Below are 8,383 nucleotides of genomic sequence, written 5' to 3' on the forward strand. Positions count from 1 at the left end.
TGTCACCCAGGCTGGAGTGCAGTGGCGCGATCTCAGCTCACTACAAGCTCCACCTCCCGGGTTCACACCATTCTCCTGCCTCAGCCTCCAGAGCAGCTGGGACTACAGGCGCCTGCCACCTCGCCCGGCTAATTTTTTGTATTTTTAGTAGAGACGGGATTTCACCGCATTAGCCAGGATGGTCTCGATCTCCTGACCTCGTGATCCACCCGCCTCGGCCTCCCAAAGAGCTGGGATTACAGGGGTGAGCCTCCGCGCCCGGCCTTACTGAGCATTTTTTAGGTGCCATTCTAAGAACTTTATATGTATCATCTCACTTAATCATACAATAATTCTACAACCCTACATAGGGTTATTGTATGATTATATATATAATGTATAATAATATATGATTATACAATAATCCTACAATCCTACATAGGATTGTAAAATGGGATAACCATACAATAATCCTACAATCCTACGTACACCTGACAAAACTTTACCATTGTTACTTCCTCTATAACTCTTCATTGGCTCCCTATTTTCAATCAAAAAGAGTCCAAGCACTTCAGCAGATTACACAAAGATTTCCAAATTCTGACCACTGTTGCCCGCCTCATCTTTTGCTTCTTCTTTCTTCAGACTTGATCCTTCTCAGATGCCATGTCTAGCCTCTCTGCTCAAATTGTGCCCTCTACCCAGAATGTCCTTCCCCTCCCTTCATAACTTCCCCCCGTCCTTGAAGACTCAGGTTGGACATCACCACTCCAGCAAATCATGTTTGACAGCCTCCCTCACTGCTATTTCCACCCTTAGGAGGCAGCCACACTTACCCTGCGCTTCCATCAGATCATGTATCATAATGAGGGTACTTGAGTTTAGGATATCCCTAGAGAGATAGGGAATACCCCATCCTCCCTGCCAAGCACTGATCAGGGCAGGGGACTTACAGGTTTTCCTCTGAGGAGAAAGGCCCAGGGCTGACCCTCTTCTGCCAAATGTCCAATAATCTTCTCTGCCTCCCAAGACTCACCAGGAATCATTGGTTCTTCCGAGGAGACCCGTGTCATCCTCACATCAGTGAGAGCTGGGACTCCCGAGGATCTAGTCCTTGAAGGTGGGACAGGAGTTGAGGAGTTGAGCTGGTGGGCTCTAGGGAGACAGCACTACATAGCAGGTAAGCCTTTGACCCTCAACCATATCACACCCGGGTTCAGATGCCTCCTCCATCAGCCACTAGCTGAGATTTAGGCCCACTATTTAATCCCAGTTCTCATATTTATTGAGCATCTTCTCTGTGCCAGGACTACACATACTTTTTTTTTTTTTTTTTTTTTTTTTGAGACAACGTCTCACTCTGTCATCCAAGCTGGAGCACAGTGGTGTGATCATAGCTCACTGTAACCGGAAACTCCTGGCTCAAGTGATCCTCCTCCTGCAGCCTCCCAAAGTGCTGCAATTAGAGGCATGAGCCACAATGCCCAGCCACATACTAACTCATTTAATCACCACCACCCTTGGAGGGAGACACTGTCATCATCCCTGTTTTACTAGAGGGGAAACCAAGTCATGGGAGACTCCATGATGTAAGCCTGGGGTCACACAGCTAATAAGCAGCAGAACCAGGATAGCTGACCAGGTGGTCAAACCACAGAGCCTGACCTCCTCACCACTGCACTTTCCTGCCTCCTGCAGTGAACCTCCCTGAGCACCAGCGTCCTCATCTAGAAAAGAGAAATATTAGCAGTCCTCATTCTTAAAGCAAAGCCTGGCCTTCAGTAAGGGCTCCCAGAAATGGTTATTATTATTACCTCTAGGTGAAAGCACTGCCTTTGACTAGTTAGGGTCACTGTTCTAACAAATTTGATCTTTTTTCTTTTGCTAGTAGGTAGCATTGCTCCCAGTTTCCTTTTGGCCCTGGGATTGGAAAACCAAACTAGTAGCCAAGTTTTAGTGGGAATTGGTCAGGACCAAAATTGAAGATCCTAATTTCCAAGGGCGGGGGAGCCTGATGGGAGGGTGCCTTAGGCCACACCTGCCACCTGCCACTCCGTCTTCTTGTCCTCACATTGAGTTTGCAAAGCACCCCCACTAGAGGGTGTGCAGGTGTAAAAAACAGAGATTCAGGCACCTCAAGACTGGATTAAAGGCCTGGAGGGAGGCAGCATGGAGGGCTCCCCAGCACAGGAGATTCCAGCAGCTGCAGGGCCCACCTTGAGGAGCAGACTTGGGCAGGGAGGCCACCTGGAGAAGGACTTCTGCCTTTTTCTTTATGCACTGTATATGTTTTTGTTTGTGTGTTTGTTTCGTTTTGTTTCTGAGATGGAGTATCACTCTGTCACTCTGTCACCCAGGCTGGAGTGCAGTGCAGTGGCACGATCTTGGCTCACTGCAACCTCCGCCCCCTGGGTTCAAGCAATTCTCCTGCCTCAGCCTCCCGAATACCTGGGATTACAGGTGCCTGCCACCATGTCTGGCTAATTTTTGTATTTTTGGTAGAGACAGGGTTTGACCATCTTGGCCAGGTTGGTCTTGAATTCCTGACCTCATGATCCACCTGCCTTGGCCTCCCAAAGTGCTGAGATTACAGGCATGAGCCACTGAGCCCGGCCTATGCACTGTGTATGTTTATGCTGTTTTTCAGCATGTTTGTTTTACTTTTGTAATTTAAAACAAAACAAAACCTTTAAAATAAAGTAGTGTAAGGGCAGGGTTGTCTGTGGATTTCAGGAATCCAAATCCAGGGCCTCCCCCACCCTTCTTGATCCAGAACCTGCCTATAAAGGACCACAGTCTTCAGTTTCCCCAAACTCTTTAAGGCAACTGGCAATTAGGACCACTCCTCAATTCGCAGAGGGACAGGGTCCGAGAGACCCCCGGGACAGAGCAGGCGGAACAGGGCTGGACTCCGTGAGAACTTTCCACCCAGCTTCCCTTAGGGAGCAGTCCTCCCAGGCTTCCTGTCCTTCAGTCTTTCATCACTTGACTTCCTTTCTGGAATTCCTGGTAACTCTGTGATGTGTCTGCTGTGGGCTGTGGGGGTAAAGCTCTCCATGTTGGTCTCTTCTGTCAGCTCATTTCACACTTGCAAGAAATGAAATTAAGAATCATATGTTCAAAGTCACTTTGCAGTGTGTCATATGAAAAGCAGAAACAGTACCTTCCGGTCAGTAGACAGGAGGAAAAGCTACGACTGCTACTAATAGCTAACATATGTTGAGCACTTCCAGACTGCTAAGTTATTTACTTATATGATCATCTCAATCTTCCCAATAATCATGTGAAGGAGGTAATATTATTATCCCCAATTTATGGATCAGAAACGAATTCAAGCCCAAATTCCACCACACCACACACACATATCCCACGGAAGTGGTAGGAAAAGCCACTGAAATCAGTGTTAGTTACCTCCCACCCCCACCCTCAGAGACCCATCAGAACCCTGGATACCTAGTGGTGCCAGAAAAGGGGCAGAGGGTCTTGGACCTCCAGTTTCATGTTTGTCACAAGCAACCTTGAGATATCCAATCGCATGATACCCTTGGCCAAGCTCCCAATGGCCTCTTGTTATGGTGGATTCTCTGACATTTTCATGGGCTCGAAAATCCCTGGAGAGGCCACACATCCCAGTGTCCAGGATCCCCTATCCCTCAAAGCATTGTGCAGCCCTCCTCTCAGGCCCTTGCTCCACCCCCAGGTGAGGCCAGGGTCCACAGTGTTTCCTAGATGCTTATAGATCAAGCCTGTAAATAATCTTGGAAAGAGTTGCTGAAAATGAGACTAAGAGAGAAGCACTTACATTAAAATGGAATCACTGCACATCTAGAATGTGTCCTGTACAGGGAGGCCAAGGTGGGTTGATCACGAGGTCAGGAGTTCAAGACCAGCCTGGCCGACATGTTGAAAGCCAGTCTTTACTAAAAATACCAAAATTAGCTGGGTGTTGTGGCACGTACCTATAATCCCAGCTACTCGGGAGGCTGAAGTAGGAGAATCGCTGGATCCCAGGAGTTGGAGGTTACAATGAGCCAAGATCATGCCACTGCACTCCAGCCTGGGAGATAAAGCGAGACTCCATCTCAAAAAAAAAAAAAAGAATGTGCCCTGTACAGATAAAGGAACTGTTTCTAAAGCTCCCCCACTGTAGAGTTTTTGAAATTGTATTCTGTTATTCTCCATTCACCTCTCCAGATCCATCCTCTCTCTCCTCTCTCCTGGTCTATGCTAAGAAGGCCAACCGTGGCAGATTTCATGGCCCGTTTCCTTGCACCATCAGGTAATCAGATGATGGGAGGGGAGAAAGGTCAAAAAATTGATTCCTCTCCCGCTGCTGGGTGTAATTTTGGCAGTGGTTATATTCCTCTACCTACCACCACTGCTTCTATCGGGTAGTTCCTCAACCTCTACTCCAACTTTCCCTGGGCCCTGTAATGCCACCTCTCTCTCTCCTTCCTTCAGGGTTAGGGACAGTGACAGTTCCCAGTGTGCTAGTCTCTAGGTGCTTCATCATCTCTCCTGGATGTCCCTAATCCTGCCCACACCTCTGTAAATTGTCCCTTCATTAAACTCTGGTTCTGTTGAAAGGTAGCAGGCTCTTCCACACCAAATATACCATTTGGCATGAGGATTATTTTGAGCTGAAAGCAGCTGAGAAGAAGTAGATATAAGAAAAGCTTTCTGTTTGCCTCTATTTGCCTAAAGCAGGACATAGGCATCCCTCCTCCCCTTCCTACTGGGAAGGACAAAGGTCGATTAATGAAGATGTCTTCAGGGCCTTATTAGATCAGAGGAATCTTCCTAACAAATTTTTCTAACCAGTCTTTATCTACCATTAGTTTCTTGTATATTTGCCTTCCTACAATTTGCGATCCCTTGGACTCAAGGTCCTTTTTGTCTTATCACTTCTCTAAAAATGTATTGTCTTTTGTCAGAGATACTATATAAGCTGGAATTCTAAATCACCCCTTTGAGAATTACTCATTCCCTGGCTGTCTCCCATGCACGTGTGATATATACACGTTAATACAATCTTGTTTTTCTCTTGTTAATCTGTCTTTTGTTGCGAATGCTAGCAGGGGTCCCAGCTAAGAACTCAGAAAGGTAAAGGGCAAATTGTTTTTCCTCCCCTAAACTGTAAACACGTTGTACTCCCTCTTTCCTGCTGGAAACTGACTGTTACACAGACTGTGCTTTTGAGTTGGCCTTGGTGAAGAAGGTTCTTTTTGGAGTTAAGCATCAGGGTTTCCTGTAAGGGTCATGTGGCTACAGCTCACCTCTGCCTCTCCCCCAGAATGGCAGCATGGTCCGGCATCTTCTCTCGCTCTCTCCTGGTCCAAATCTCTACCCAGTCACAGTCACCTCCCAGCAGTCTCTCTGCTCCCACTTTGCCTTCACAAATCAGCCAAATATCTTTATTTTAAAAAGAGAGAAAATAACATTTTGCAAGATGTAACCTTTAGAGGAAAATGGGTAAAGAGACTTGAGGTCTCTCTATATTATTTCTTACAGTTGCTTGTGAATCTATAATTATCCCATAATGAGAAGTTCAATTTTTAAAAGTTCAAAGGTAAGAACAGAGGAAGATCAGGGAGCAGTGTGAAAGGCACTATGAAGAAAACACAGAAAGAAAAGATGACTATGAAATCACTGTGCTGGGAAAGGGAGAAGAATTGTTGTCACAATTCAAGGTACTTAGGTAGCTAGCTCTCAGCTTTATCAGTATCCAAAAATGGCACTTCAGAATTTAGACATCGGGGAGGAGGTGGGGATGGTGAATGGGTACCAAAAAAATAGAAAGAATGAATAAGACCTACTATTTGATAGCACAGCAGGGTGACTGTAGTCAATAATAACTTAATTGACATTTTGAAATAACTTAGAGTATAATGGGATTGTTTGTAATTCAAAGGAGAAATGCTTGAGAGGATGAGGGGACAGATACCCCTTTCTCCAGGATGTGCTTATTTCACATTGCATGCCAGTATCTCAGCATCTCACATAACCCATAAATATATACATCTAGGCACTCACAAATTTTTTAAAAATTAAAAAATAAAATAGAGAAAAATCAAGTAAAAATATTGTTTTAACTACTAAACAAAACAAAACAAAAAAACAAAATGTCACTATCAAGATGCTTCCTCAACATGAACTTTCAGGAATTGCGGTCACAAAAATACAACAAAGATGATAGAGTTGAGAGACTGGAGACTGGAGAATGAAGTGCACACTCACCAAGATCCCGGCCTGTCCTGCACTGGTTTCAAAAAGGTCTAGAGCTGTGCTCTCCAATATGGTAGCCTGAGTCATATGGCCATTGAGAACTTGAAATGTGGCTAGTTCACTGAAATAAGCTGTAAGCATAAAATACAAGACAGATCTGCAAGAATTCACATAAAATAAGAATTTCAAATATCTAACTGATATTTTTATATTGATCATATTTTGAAATCATAATATTTTGCATATATTGTGCTAAATAAAGTATATTATTAAGGTTTTTATAAATGAGAAAAGTCCTGGTGTGCAAATATTTTCAACACTTACTGAATAAACCAAAGAAACTCTCACAAGTGTTTTGTTCCCTTTTGGATCACTTCCAGCAAAATACAAATATACTGTTATTTCCCCTATTTAAAAAAAAAAAAAAAGCTTCCTCTGCCAAGCACGGTGGCCCATGCCTGTAATCCCAGCACTTTGGGAGGCTGAGCAGGCGGATTGCTTGAGCTCAGGAGTTCATGACCAGCCTGGTAACATGGCAAGAGTCTGACTCTACCAAAAATACAAAAATTAGCTGGGTGTGGTGGCACATGCCTGTGGTCTCAGCTACTCAGGAGGCTGAGGCAGGAGGATTGCTCAAACTTGGGAGGCATAGGTTACAGTGAGCTGAGATCGCACCACTGCACTCCAGCCTGGGTGACAGAGTGAGACCCCCTCTCAAAAAAAAAAGAAGCTTTCTCTATGAATAAATAACTCCAAATAGTATATGTGTACTTCCTCCACTCCGGAGGTGAAGTTTAACTCTCCTCCCATTTATAGATGGGCTGGACTTCATGACCTGATTCCAAAAAGTAGATTATGGAAAGGGAAAAATAGTGACTTCATAGGAGGGAACCTGGCAGACACAATTTTAACCAAGTGACCAAGGTTAACATCACCAGCGATAGAATTTGGTGTCAAATACTCCCTGATATGTTGGGATGAGAAGGGCACGTCATCTCTGTGGTTTTCTTCCCCAAATCTATAAACTCTAATCATAAGAAAACATCAGCTAAACCCAAATCGAAGGACATTTTACAAAACACCTCACCAGTTTGCCCCAAAACTGCCACGTTCGTGAAAAATGAAGAAAGTCTGAGAAACTCACTGATCAGAAGAGAATAAGGAGACATGATTACTAAATACAATCCTGGGTGCACTCCTGGAATGGATCCTGGAGCAGAAAAAGGACATTAATGAGAAAATTGGTGAAATCTGATTAGAGCTGATAGTTTGGTTCGTGATACTGTAGCAATGTTAATTTCTCGGTTTTGACAAACATACATGGTTATGCAAGATGGTAACTCCAGGAAGTTGGGCAAAGGATCTGCAGGATCTCTTGCCTAAGGCTGGAGATTGGGGTAGTAATAGGAGAATCAATTGTAAAGAGAACTTTTTGGGGTGATAAGAAGGCTCTATCTGTATTTTGATTGTGGTGGTGGTTACGTACTTGGATATATTTGTCAAAACTCACCAAACTGTACATTTAAAGTGACTGTATTTTGTTATTTGTAAATTATGCCTCAAGAAAAGTGATTTAAAATATTGTTAAATTAAAAATGGCCAAGTGTGATGGCTTACACCTGTAATCCCAGCACTTTAGGAGGCCAAGGTGGGCGGATTGCTTGAACCCAGGAGTTCGAGACCAGTCTGGAAAACAAGGTAAAACCCTATCTCTACAAAAAATACAAAACAATTAGCTGGGTGGGGTGGTGCTCACCTGTAGCCCCAGCTACTTGTGAGGCTGAAGTGGGAGGATGGCTTGGGCCCAGGGGGTCAAGGCTGCAGTGAGCCGTGATCACAACATTGCACTCCATCCTGGGCAACAGAGTGAGACTGTCTCAAGAAAATAAGTTAATTTTTAAAAATAAAATCATGTCAGTCCCATATATAAAATTATCCAGTGGCTTCCCATTACACATGGAATAAAATCCAAACTCCTGACCTGGCCTACAGAGTTCTGGTGTCTGGAAATCGTTCCAACATATCAAATTTGGTCTCACCTCCTGGCCTTGGCACTTACAGTTCCCTCCACCTGGAATCCACCTGAAATGTTCTGCCCCAAATCTTTTCAAGTCTAGCTGTGAAGGGGTGGGGTCTGAGCCTTCTGCACCAATCTCAACGTGAAACTAAGCACCTCCTA

The 8,383-nt window shown here is 44.4% G+C and overlaps 1 long non-coding RNA gene across 1 annotated transcript; it reads right to left on the reverse strand.

Moving 5' to 3' along the window:
• Positions 1-1,298: 1,298 nt before the first annotated feature.
• LOC106995034 (uncharacterized) lies at positions 1,299-8,001 on the reverse strand. Its single transcript, XR_013411757.1, has 6 exons — positions 7,961-8,001; positions 7,349-7,414; positions 6,217-6,335; positions 5,256-5,391; positions 3,939-4,036; positions 1,299-3,066 (listed from the first exon to the last, which is right to left on the reverse strand). It is a non-coding gene; the product is annotated as an uncharacterized LOC106995034 (long non-coding RNA).
• Positions 8,002-8,383: the final 382 nt, after the last annotated feature.

This window comes from Macaca mulatta, chromosome 20 (genome assembly GCF_049350105.2).
Source record: "Macaca mulatta isolate MMU2019108-1 chromosome 20, T2T-MMU8v2.0, whole genome shotgun sequence".
In the NCBI taxonomy this organism is placed as follows: domain Eukaryota; kingdom Metazoa; phylum Chordata; class Mammalia; order Primates; family Cercopithecidae; genus Macaca; species Macaca mulatta.